The sequence below is a fragment of the Astyanax mexicanus genome, chromosome 3 (genome assembly GCF_023375975.1).
Source record: "Astyanax mexicanus isolate ESR-SI-001 chromosome 3, AstMex3_surface, whole genome shotgun sequence".
NCBI classification, from domain to species: Eukaryota; Metazoa; Chordata; class Actinopteri; order Characiformes; family Acestrorhamphidae; genus Astyanax; species Astyanax mexicanus.
The window spans coordinates 22,733,805-22,745,985 of record NC_064410.1 but is presented as its reverse complement, the minus strand read 5'-3'; positions in this window follow the sequence as shown (position 1 = coordinate 22,745,985).

The following is a 12,181-nucleotide window of genomic DNA, read 5'->3' as shown; positions in this document are numbered from 1 at the left end:
TTTGTGTGCCTGTTACAAAGTGAGAGAGAGAATAAGAAAAAGACAGAAACGGAGACAGAGAGAGAGTTAAAGATTCAGAAAATGGGAGAGAGGAGGAGAGACAGAATGAAAGAGAGAGATAGAAACAGAATGAGAAAGGAGGAGAGAGAATAAGAGAAAGACAGAAAAAGAGAGAATGGGAGAAAGGATGAGAGACCGAATAAGACAAAGAAACAGAATAAGAAAGGATGAGAGACAGAGAATGATAGACAGAAACAGAGAGAATGAGAGCGATAATTAAAGACAGAATAAATGAGAAAGAAACGGAGAATGAGAAAGGACGAGACAGAATAAGAGAGACAGAAACAGAGAATGAGGGAGAGAATGAGAGAGACAGAATCAGAATGAGAAAAAGGATGAGAGACAGAATGAAAGACAGAAATAGAGACTGAGAGAGAAAGAAACAGAATGAGAAAGGATGAGACTGTAGAATAAGAGAGAAAATGAGAGACAAACAGAGAATGGGAAAGGATGAGAGACAGAATGAGAGAGAGACAGAAACGAAGAATGAGAGAGAGAGAGAAATAAAGAGAGACAGAGATATAAGAAAGAGAGAGGGGGACTTGTGACTAAATTTACCATCAAGGAAGTGAATACTCATGCTTCTCTGTGCATTCACCTTGACAAGCCCAGCTTACCAAACCCAACAAAGCTACTGGAGGAGAGCCCAAGCATACACCGCTCCCATTGGCTGCAAGAAGCAAGCCTGTTGCTAGGCTGTTTCCATGGAAATGGCTAATCAATGCCACCACCGCATTGGTCACTAGGGAAATGTGGGGGGTGGTGGGGGTATCCAAGGTTGATAGAAACTGAGAGATGAGTGAGGCAGAGAGAGAGAGAGGAAATTGTACAGGAGGTAATAATGCTGAAAATCAGGAAGATGAAGCAAGAGAGAGAGAGAAAGGTCTGGTGTTGGTGTGTAACGCTGTTCTGACGTGTCTGAATGTGAGTGTGCGTTCAGACGTGTGTGTTCGGACAGAGATGGTGAATAATGTATTCATGTTAATTACTAAAACAATACAAGATAAGCACAGATGAACAAATAAGAGCAAAACCAAAAGAGCAGAATTTTGGTGTCAACCAATTAAAAAAATAAATTGTCTTAATCGCTACCATATTCTGTGACTAAGCTTGTAATAATGGAAATGTATATGTGAACAAAAGAATTAATAGATTGGCAAAATTGGCTTTATAAAATATATTGTAATACTCAATACAATATTGTGTGATTAATCATGATTAAAATCATGATTTAAAAACTTTAAATGCTTGAGTATTCTTATGAGGGAGACGACATTTTTGTACAGTGTGGTATGCCTGGCAAACAGAGGCAAAAGGCTAGAGCCTTTTTTTACTTATAATTATAAAGTAAAAGTTAAACTGGGACCTTTAGCATCCAGTAAGTGAAAGGTCAAGCACAAGCCCTGTCTGGATGGGATTAGTTTCTTAGGGGGGCATCTGTGAAAAATATTTCAAAAATATTTCTCTTGCATCCGGACTGCAATTGAAAAACAGGAGGACCAGCGAGTTTTTTGGCTTTCTAGGTCACATGACATCGCGTTCAGTAGCTCCTCCATTTCCACTCGGTGTTGTGTTTACGCGGATCTCCATGGAAATGTGCACCCAAAGTGTAATTACGGTGAGTGGCTACAGAGCGAGAAACAGTAGATCATTCAGCCTGTAATTTTCTCAGAGGATGTCTGAGAAAAACAACATGTACAATGTCATTCTGGATGGGAATAAAAGAGAACATTACCCCGGGACCCCCTGAAAACGAATCCCGTCCGGATAGGGCTATAGAAGCTTTCATAGAGGAAATAACGCTAATGTAGAGCAGTTCATGCAGGCTGAAGAGGAATCATGTTGAATTAATATCTTACAGGAGCCACAACTGAGAGGGAGAGAAGTATGGGAAGAAGAGAGAGGAGTGACAAGAGATTTAAATGTATATTTCAACATATATAAAATGTAATCTACTTTCCAAATTCAACAGTGTAATATTACAGACTGAAGTCAAATGCTTTAAGTAAGAAGTAGATAGGGCCTTGAAGGATACAGAAACAAAGACTATAAAAGGACTAATACATACGACTAATAAACAAACAAGCAAAATAGTTAAATAAAGTAAAGAAATCAAACCAGAAACTAAACTTACATAAAACTACAGGACTAAGGCACAAACTAACAGCAATCACACTATAAAGCGAGGAGGAACACAACAGTGTCAAATAAAAAGCACAACAGAGAACAAAGGAACACATGGGGTATTTGTACACAGGCACATACAAGGGACAGCTGGAGAAGTAACAAGGAGGTGGGGTTACAAATGAGGCGGGCGGTGCTGGGGTGGACACAGGATAATAACAAACAAGGCTATGTGCTTTTAGAGCACATGGCTAGGAACACAAGACAGGAGAACAGAGGATAGGAGCAGAAAAAGAAAAAATTGAATTGTGGGGGGAAGAGTGGGCCAAACTGTTTAATTAATGTGTTTAAAGTTTTCAGATTAATCACATGCACATGTTAACATTGAAAGATCTGATTATAATCCTGAGCAAGTGGGTTTTTGAAGATGAAAATAGTTGGTGGTCAGATGCCTTCTTGCATTCAAATGTTAAATAAAAAGTTCTCTGAGGTTATTTGAGGACAAACACTGAGCAGGTGTGTATGCATGAGGAAAGGAATGAAGAATGAAGTAATGTGCAAGAAAGAGGAGGGTGTGGGGAGCCCGTGCTTAAAGGCAGAGAAAAAGAGAGCACTCTGCCTACAGCATAGCACAGATTTAATAAATCACTCCCCAGGGAGCTGGGGCAGCCTCAGCCCCATTTCCCCACAGTGCACAATGGATGTTGGGGAAATCACTGTTCTGGGATCAGATAGAAAATTTTAGGTGAAATAAACCTTATTGTAAGTTACCTCATACAGGTAAATCTGACATCAGCAAGAATTTTTCTGTACATTAACATTATCAAAAATGAAGGCGCTACAAACGGATTCTTTGTGTGACGACATAAAAGAACCATTTTGGATCTATGGAGAACCATTTATTTAGACACATGGACAAAATTGTTGGTACCTTCCAGTTAATGAAAGAAAAACCCACAATGGTCACAGAAATAACTTGAATCTTACAAAAGCAATAATAAATAGAAATACTATGAAAACAAATGAACAAATCAAAGTCAGATATTGCTTTTTAAACCTGGTTCAACAGAATTATTAAAAAAATAAACTCATAAAACAGGCCTGGACAGAAATGATGATACCCTTAATATTTTGTTGCACAGACTTTTGAGGCAATCACTGCAATCAAACTATTACTGTAACTGTCAGTGAGTCTTTTGCAATGCAACTCTCAGCAGGTATGTTGGCCCACTCCTTATAAGCAAACTGCTCCAGTTGTCTCAAGTTTGAAAGATATTTTTTCTCCAGACAGCATGTTTTAGCTCCTTCCAAAGATGCTCAACAGGATTTAGGTCAGGGCTTAGGTTAGGTCAGGGCTCTGCAAAAAGATCAATTTTTGACTCCTCTGTCTATAGGACATTCTCCCAAAAGCTTTGTGGCTTGTCAACATGTAGTTCGGCAAATTCCAGTCCGGCATTTTTATTTATGTTTTGTTTTTAATAATGGTGCCTTCTTTGGTCGTCTCCCATTAAGTCCACTTTGGCTCAAACATTGACAGATGGGGTGATCTCACACTGATTTTTCTTGAGCTTGACGTTCACCCCTAATCTCCTTCTTCAAAGTTTTTCTGAGCTCTTTTGTTAGCATTTGTATTATTCGTCTCTTTGATTTGTCGTCATCAGTTTTCCTCCTGTGGCCACCTCCAGGGAGGTTGGCTACAGTCCCATGAATCTAACATTTCTGCATAATATGGGCAAATGTAGTCACAGGTTCATCAAGGTTGGAGATGGTCTTACAACCTTTACCTTTAACATGTTTATCTATACTTTTCTTTCTAATCTCCTGAGAAAATTCTTTCCTTCACTTACTATGGTCCATATTGAGTGCAGTACACACAAACACACACCATATCACAAAACAGCACAGTGACTACCTGTAGCCCTAAATATAGGCCCACTAATTAATTACAAGATTGTAGACACCTGTGATGCTAATTAGTGGACACACCTTGATTTAACATGTCCATCTCATTTATTTCTCGTTTGTATTGAATTGGGACAATCTCGAATGCATCCTTTATAGATATAGCTATAGCAGAGGAGCGCTAAAGTTCAGCAACCTAGCTGCTGGTTAACTAGCTAACTTTAAAAGTGTCTTCAGAAAGGGGGCAGGTAGTTCATTATTTTTGCCCAACCCTTCAGGCACATGAAGAGGGGACAGGAGCGCCTGCCCATTTGGCTCTTACCGCCCAAAGTGTCCTTTTGGCAATTTTTTTTTTGGTAAGTGTATGTGTGAAAAATTAAGATTAGAGTGACATTACCTTAGAAGGGGTAAGAAAACACATGATAGGATACTACTTTACCCAGAAATCGAATGTAGAGTGAGAATATTAAAAAGGACCAAGCCCCAAACATTGTTGGACAACAATGGAAAGCCTGCAAGGTGCAGATGTTGCTCCCTGCCATGTCACCTTGTAGGAGCGCTCCTCTAGGTATGCAAACCTAAACAGTGATTCCAAGACAGGGCTCCAGATTAACTGGATATAAAAAAGTACACGGGATGTGATTTTTGCAGAATATTTTTGAGTCATTGTCAATCTGTTCTGTGAAGCTTTGTCCAATCAACCTTGCTGCATTTGGTTAAATATGAACAGAAAGTAAATCCCTGTACAGTTCAGAATTCATCCTTCTGTCTTCTTTCACATCATCAATAAACACAAGAGACCCAGTGCCACTGGAAGTTAAGCATGCTCATGACTTCACACTGCCACCACCATGTTTTACAGTTTCTTTCCCCCCATTATTCTGATACACGCTGACCTTAGTTTCACCTGTAAAAAGAATGCTGCGCTGGCTTCTTTAGATTTTTTTTTTTTTTAAGTCTTATCTGGTCTCGTTGTGAATCCTCTGTATTTTCTCTCATGAAGTATTATCTTACTGTAGACTTGGAGACTGATACACTTACTTAGTAGAGAGTGTTCTTCACTTGAGGCCCGTGTGGTTTAGGTCCTGTGATAACAGCCTGAAAGATCTTGCAACATGAGAATGGAGCTTCTCTGTAACTGCAATGAGAGCAGTTTCTCTAGAGTGTGCAGTTTTGAAGCCAGAGTGGTTTGGGATCTGTTCAGACAGATCTTGCAGTATAAGCATGGAGCTTCTCTGTAACTGCGATTAGGGCAGTTTCTCTAGAATGTGCAGTTTTGAAGCCAGATTTGGTTCGGGATGTTCCGGGTGAAAAACAGAGATAATTCATTTTAAACAAAATGCTCAAGAAAAGAAAAAGGGATGCTGGTCTGTAGCTTCAAACGTCCAAGCTGTCTCGGGTTGGCTCCTTGAAGACAGGTACCACACTGGCAGTCTTGAAGATGCAACAAGGTGGATGATCTGATGACAATGACCTTTTAATGAGATAAGTGATGGAAGGAAGGAGATCTGGAGCAACTGTCTGAATTGGTCAAGTTGGTTGACCAGCTTAGCTCTTGGCCAACATATGGTCTTATGTTTCTTAAGATGTAATGGTTTAGGTGGTACACAAGCATGTTCTGGAGCAATTCTCTGAGAAAAAAAAACTTTTGGCCCTAAGAATTAGCCTTACCCCTCTTTGTTAGGCTGGCCCTTCAAACAGAAACATGCTCCAAAGAGAGGGCTATTAAAATTACTGGCAAGAATGTAGCACAAGCAACCAAAGAAACCCACATATTTAAGTATTTATATTGCCATAGTGTAATGTGTAGTTTCAATGTTTAGTGGCCATTTTCTTCATAACAAGCTTTAATGTTACTAGTTAATTTCAGTCGCTAGCTAGTTAGCTAACTGTCCTGTTTTACCTTAAATGGTGCAACAGACAGCAGAGAATGCAGAAATTAAGATGAATGGAAGCTAATTTCAGCTCCCCATCACAGAATAATTATGGATTTTCAATAACAATAACATTGTTGCCCCACTTGCCCCCTCTCTGAAGACATACAATGCCCTAAAGTTAACTATTAAAACAGAAGTTAGGTTGCTGAACTTTAGCACTCCACTGCCATAGCTATATCTGTATCGGATTATTCACTGCCTGGCAAAAAAAAAAAAAAAAGTTGCCACCAAAAAAAAAAAAAAGAATATTTTTGCTGGACCACCTTTAGCTTTGATTGCAGCACACAATTACTGTGGAATTGTTTCAATAAGCTTCTGCAGTGTTACAAGATTAATGTCAATCAAGTGTTGCGTTCATTTTTTCACCAAGATCTTGCATTGATGATGATAAAATCTGACCACTGCACAAAGTCATCTCCAGCACATCCCAAAGATTCTCAATGGGGTTAAGATCTGGACTCTGTGGTGAACAATCCATATGTGAAAATGATGATCTCATGCTGCCTAAAGCACTCTTTCACAATTCCAGCCCCATGAATCCTGGCAGTGTCTTCTTGGAATATGGCCATATCATCAGGGAAGAAAATAATCCATTGATGGAATAACCTGGTCTATATTCAGTATATTCAGGTAGTCAGCTGACCTCATTCTTTCAGCACATACTGTTGCTGAACCTAGACCTGAACAACTGCAGCATCAACCCCACATCATTTACTTACTTAAATCCAGGTGGTGACTTTTTTTGTTGGCCAGGCAGTGCATAATCAAGGGTTGTCTCAATTATATGTTATCTCTGTTCCAAGGGGAAGGGATACACTCAAAAACAAGGGTCAGTTGTTCAACAAAGAATGGAATAGTGACATAGCTGCCATTTTAAATTTAGTTTTAAAATCCTGTCTGGACACACTTTTAGAGATTTCAGAGGACATGTCTGAGAAAAACAGGAGTGTTAATAATAAGTTATATTGTTAAATTCAGCACTGCTGCTCTCCAGGCCTGTACTCCTCCTCCCCACCAGAACCCACTAACCTTCACACTACTGTAGCACATTCAACATGGTGGAAATAATGGAATTTAAGGATCTCAGATCTCATAATCTCCCCACCACATTGTTTTAAGAGGCTGGGATGTTAACGCTGAACGGTGACCTTGAGAGACGTAGCGGCAGCAGAGACCCACGCACAGTCTGTGGCTGTATTCGGAATGGCATACTACTATACTGCGTACTGCATACTGCACTAGTATGTACTGCATACTACACGCTGCCCAGTATGTAGTATTCGGTACTGTAACACTTTTGATTGTAGTACCCTACACGGTCCTGCTGTGACACACCAGTCAGTGCTCTGTAGTGCTCCGAATTCCTCAGAGTGAGTTGTAAACAGAGAGAACATGAAAAATGTCCTACCTTTTCATTATTAAAACTAATGAGATCTGCATACTGTCCAGAACAGCAATTGCTGCTTTTATTTTAGAGTTTAGCAGCTAACCCAATTCTAACAACCAATTAGCAGCAGCCCCCACAACCCAAGTATGTTCCAGTTATATTTAAATATGTTTTTCTATTTATTTTAGTAGATTACTATTTTCATCTATGTAAGTACCAACAAGAAGAAAACATTAAAAAAAACTCTCATTCATATTTACACAATCTCAACACAAATCAAACAATTTTATTAATTTGTATTCAAATAATTCCCTTATTTAAAAGAAAAATATGTATTTAAACACAGGGAATTATTTATTAAATCAACAGAACGATTTATTAAACAAAGGTAATTATTTATTAAATAAAGAGAACGATAAATTATTAAAACTGAGGGAATTTTTTATTAAAGTAACAGAATAATTTATTAAAACGGAGGGAATCATTTATTAAAATAACAGAATAATTTATTAAAACTGAGGGAATCATTTATTAAAACTGAGGGAATCATTTATTAAAACTGAGGGAATCATTTATTAAAATAACAGAATAATTTATTAAAACTGAGGGAATCATTTACTGCATCAAGGAAAGTAATGGCTCACCGCTGTCGAGACCCTCCGCTGTCCCGGCCGCGGAAAGCGCTCGGTCGCGGCAGCGGAGGGTCCCGGCCGCGGAAAGCGCTCGGTCGCGGCAGCGGTGGGTCCCCGCCGCGGAGAACGCGCGGCCGCGGCAGCGGAGGGTCCCCACCCGCGGAGAACGCGCGGCAGCGGAGAGTCCCGGCGGCGGACAGCGCTCGGCCGCGGCAGCGGAGGGGGCTCGACAGCGGTGAGCCAATACTTTCCAAAAATAATTCCCTTAATTTAAAAATATATTTATTTATAAAATTTAAAAATCTCTCGCACTCGCCTCCATCTTGTTTTCTTCTGAAGCGAGCTGGAGAAGCCAGTCGCAATGCATGTTGGGATGCAGTATACCGCGAAGATAGCTCTCCATGCACACTGCGGAATCGGAGCGGAGTAGTACACCATCCGGGTACCTGTAGTGCACTACAGATCCTCAGTTTGGTCACATACTGTGTACTGCATACTGGCTTTAGGCAGATTTAGTACGCGAGTAGTATGTAGTATGCCATTCCGAATACAGCCTGTTTCAGGAAAAGGCGCTGCGGAGGACTCTCTCTCTTCCGTCATGTTTCACTGCTGCTCGCGCGCGCTGCTCTTGTGGAGTCACGCGGCGGCCCGCGCGCCCTCTGCTGTTTATGGAGGGTGTCAGACTGCATGATTTATATGCAGTTTTCCCGCTGCAGTAGCAGCAGAGTCGTGCTGTGGTAGCGGGGTCTGCTGGGTGTTTTATCAGAGGGGAAATCTGCTGCTAAACGACGCTGACTAGTAGCACACACCATATGCAGTTGGTTAATTTATATATATGTAAAACTGAGCGCGCGAGATGTCTAAAGTATGAGGTAGCAGCGCGCCATCTACTGGATATATGTAAAATGCAGCTTAAAAAAAAAAAAAAAAAAAAAAAAACGTGAGATTCTGAGAGTGAGAGTCTGGCTAATATCATAATTAGGGCCGGGCTAAAAAAAAAAAAGAGCAATTCTTGATTACAGTTTTTAGTTAAACTTAATTAAATTAATTAAATGTACAATTACATAAGTTTTTATTTATAAACATACAGCACCATTTAAATGATGAACAAGCTATTGTTTAATTTAATTTACTAATTTGCTTTTTTTTAAGCATATAGTATCCGTATGGTTCCCACCACGGTCACCTTCTTTTTTTAGAAACTCCTGTCTCAGCTTGTGCAAAAAAAGTTGCTTATTATGTATCCAATTAGTCTCAACTCTCATTCTTTTGTTTTTCTCTGGGACTCCTCCATTTGGCTTTACTATGTAGACGTCCAAGCATATGATGAAGTGGCATCACTCCCTGCCCAGATCTTTATTCCATATTTTGCATGTTTTAATGGTATATATTGTCCAAAGGAGCAGCAGCCCCTAAATGGCATTAGCTGCTTATCAATAGTGATATTATGTCCATTGTACAACAATGATGAACCTTGTCTGGGAATGGCAGGGGCAGAAACAAAAAAAAAAAAAAAACACACACACACACACACACACAAACTACACATCCAGAAAGGAGGAGGACAGAGGGAAGGTACACGCTTTTATTAGCCCTGGGTCCAGTAGATCCAGACATCCTGTATGTAACATAAATGTGTAGGCGGGATGTACAGTGTGTGTTCATCAAAAAGGTGTTCTGATTTATGTTCTTTACAAAAAATTAGCCAAGGCCAATGAGTTTGAGTTAGAAATATTATTCATTGTATAATTTATATTGTCTCATTTACAATATACAATATATTTACAAGCCTATCAACTGAGATTCCCTGTGGAAGCTTCTATATGTACAAATGTACTATCTTGATTATCCCATTTGGCCTGTCAAGAAATAGCAATAAAACAGTAATTTGATTAATCAAATTAATTTGATTAACCTCCCAGCCCTAGTTGTAATCATGTTTTAATATGTGTTTTAATCATTTTATTAAATATGTGTTTTAATCATTGTGTTTTTACTACACATAAGGTCACCAAAGCATTTAAAGAGCCACTAAACCCTAAACCATAATTTTTCTATTAATAGCTGAAATGTGTTAATCTGAAATAATGAAAAATACCAGTCCTGCAAAAAAAAATGTATAAGCATTTCCTAACCTTTCCTAAACACTTTTATTGAGGCCATTTCTGCCTCTGCAGCACCCTCTCAGGTTCACACGAGGATGATGTGTCCGTGTAAATCAATCAATAATACACCACTATCCGAGACTGTCACAAATGAGGATGGAGGGATGGACGTAAGTGCACAATATTATTTATTTAAACAAACTAGATTAAAAAACAGAAAACAAAACACAGGTAACGCAATAACTCAAAAAAAACAAGATAAGGATATAAATCTAACTAAGACAAAGACTAGGAAAACTGAGGAAACATGAAACTCTAAATATAACTCTAAACATAAAACAACCTGAGAACACAAATATTACAACCTGAACAAACTTGGAACACTTACATACAGAGGACAAGGATACAAAAGACTCAACACTGAACGCTCAAACAGAGGGGCTTAAATACATGAGGAGAGTGAGGAACACCTGGGCTTGGATAACGAGGGGGCAGGGTTACAAACAAGACACAGGTGAGAACACTAATAGTTAGGGCGGGACTAGGGCGGGGCTAGGGCGGAAACAGGTACAAAAACACAACACAAGCACATGGCAGGGAACACATGACAGGTAAACAGAGGGGCAGGAGCACAAGAGACCAAATGAGGGAGACAGACATGGGCTAAACTGTGACAGAGACACACTGCTGCTGCCTCAGCGCAGCCAATCAGCTCTCTCTCCTGCCCTGCCTCTAAACCCATACATCACCCAGCGCCCCTCCCAAACTGCCCCTCACATTTTTTGATATTTTTAAAATTTGAGCTGAGGGTGGAGTCAGCAAAAATCATGCCTCTTTAGAATAATGCCTCTTTAGAATGTTTAAGATATAGTTACTCTGAGGAGTAGAGTGAAAGCAGTTGAAATAAACATACTTTAATCTTTAGAGAAGTTAAAGTAACAAAAAACAGGAGAAACAGAAGTAAAGTGAGGAAATAGCTTCTCCAGACGAGCTGAGTGAGGATACCAGTGACTCTTCTTTGGATTACATAAGTAAATATATATATATATATAGAACAATCTGCATAAAAATATTATTAGAGAAAAAAGTAGCAAGATAGATCATCTTGACCACAAAGCAAAACACAAAATACCAGCTGAATAAAAACATCTGACACCTGTAATGCATTTCCAGTGAATCTGTAATTTAAATCTTCCAGTAAATGTATATATATATTTTTTTTGGGGGGGGGGGGGGGGGGAACATATGGGCTTCTCCAACTGTTTCTCTTCTCAGAGGTTTAGTGATACACTGATACAACTAACCCCACCATATGGAGTCTGCACCATTAGTCTGGCTGTCTACTGTTTTACCAGAGTATAATAAGCTTGAAGGAACACAAATTTATTAGCAAATTCACTTTAAAATAACGATTTCTAACCAATTCTAACGGTACAGAACTGTAAAAGGGAAAATAGTGTCTCTACACCTGACACAAGACCTGCGAGAACTGTGTAGCACTGCATAACCTTCATAGTCATATTTGTGTAAAAATCTGTATTATGAATCTCTCTCATTCTCCATTTATGTCAATGGTGTAAAAGCTCTCTGCAACTGTAGGGGGAGCAGTTAGCAAAAAATACCAATTATTTAATATAATTCTGTTTGAACACAAAAGAGCCCATTGAGACATACTGTATGTGTGACAGACAGTGCTACTTTTTAATTGTTTCCTTTTACAGGTCTGTTCGAAAACATTTTATCAATTCAATTTCAGATATAACACGTTCTGACAATATTACAGAACAGAATGTTCGGCTAAAAGTCGCTGTTGAACAATTGTTGTCATGTCAGTTATGTTGCATTATGATTTTAACCATAAAAAATGTTTACAGTCACCTACCCTCTATCACAATAAGAAAAAAAAACATGAATATGCTGCTTAGTTAACTTAAATAATTTAACTTTTAATTTTGTATTAATGTCCAGAACTGGGTCTTAATATGGGGTTAATATGATATATTTCATGCAGAATATACACATTTATTATGGTAT